The sequence below is a fragment of the Cervus elaphus genome, chromosome X, assembly GCF_910594005.1.
Source record: "Cervus elaphus chromosome X, mCerEla1.1, whole genome shotgun sequence".
NCBI classification, from domain to species: domain Eukaryota; kingdom Metazoa; phylum Chordata; class Mammalia; order Artiodactyla; family Cervidae; genus Cervus; species Cervus elaphus.
Window position 1 is genome coordinate 147168965 of NC_057848.1, and position 1372 is coordinate 147170336.

General features: G+C 37.4%; 1 non-coding gene across 1 annotated transcript; it reads left to right on the forward strand.

The window, feature by feature from the left end:
• The first annotated feature begins 430 nt into the window (after nucleotides 1–430).
• LOC122691107 lies at nucleotides 431–563 on the forward strand. Its single transcript, XR_006340344.1, has one exon. It is a non-coding gene; the product is annotated as a U11 spliceosomal RNA (small nuclear RNA).
• Nucleotides 564–1372: the final 809 nt, after the last annotated feature.

The following is a 1372-nucleotide window of genomic DNA, read 5'->3' on the forward strand; positions in this document are numbered from 1 at the left end:
CAATTAACATGATTGTAAAAGGGAAAAGAAGAGACTGAAATGGAAACCAGACCTCTCTGAATGTACAACATTTTATAATTTAACCTAGGAACCATGTAAATTTATTTTTTTTAACTTGGGCTCACTTTCTTTTTTATTTATTTTAATTGGAGGCTAATTGCTTTACAATATTGTAGTGGTTTTTGCCATACATTGACATGAATCAGTCATGGATATACATGTGTTCCCATCCTGAACCCCCCTCCCACCTCCCTCCCCATCCCATCCCTCTGGGTCATTCCAGTGCACCAGCCCTGAGTGTCCTATCTCATGCATCGAACCCGGACTGGCGATCTGTTTCACGTATGATAATATACTTGTTTCAATGCTATTCTCTCAAATCATCCCACCTTAGCCTTCTCCCACAGAGTCTAAAAGTCTTTTCTTTATAAAAAAGGGCTTCTGTCGTGAGTGGCACATATAGGGCAGCTCGTTTGCTCTACGTGCGGAACTGACTTCAAGACATTTCGGAAGCATAATTTTTGCTAGTGGGGCAGCTGGCGATCGTTGGTCCTGGCGCCCCCGAAAAAAAAAAAAAAAAAAGACTGTTCTTTACATCTGTGTCTCTTTTGCTGTCTCGCATATAAGGTCATCGTTACCATCTTTCTAAATTCCATATATATGCATTAATTTACTGTATTGGTGTTTTTCTTTCTGACTTACTTCACTCTGTATAATAGGCTCCAGTTTCACCAACCTCATTAGAACTGATTCAAATGCATTCTTTTTAATAGCTGAGTAATAGTCCATTGTGTATATGTACCACAGCTTTCTTATCTATTCATCTGCCAACAGACATCTAGGTTGCTTCCATGTCCTGGCTATTGTAAACAGTGCTGCGATAAACATTGGGGTACACGTGTCTCTTTCAATTCTGGCTTCCTTGGTGTGTATGCCCAGCAGTGGGATTGCTGGGTGGTATGGCAGTTCTATTTCCAGTTTTTTAAGGAATCTCCACACTGTTCTCCATAGTGGCTGTACTAGTTTGCATTCCCACCAACAGTGTAAGAGGGAACCATGTAAATTTAAAAACAAAAAATTGTATCAAAAAGTTTAAAAATATATATGAAATTGAAAGAAATGACCTGTGTATCAAGTTGGTGGCATAATCCTGGGGAGAGGAATTATAATATTTCAAGTAACTTTAAAACATAGTACTTTGACTGAATAACCTTGATGGGTTATATTCCAAAGACAAAAATAATATCAAAGTCATCTTAAAATTTCATTTAGTAGACTTATTTTTAATATTAAAACTTGTATATTTTGCAATTACACACACACATAACAACACATACCCAAATACATACATATATCACACACACACACACGC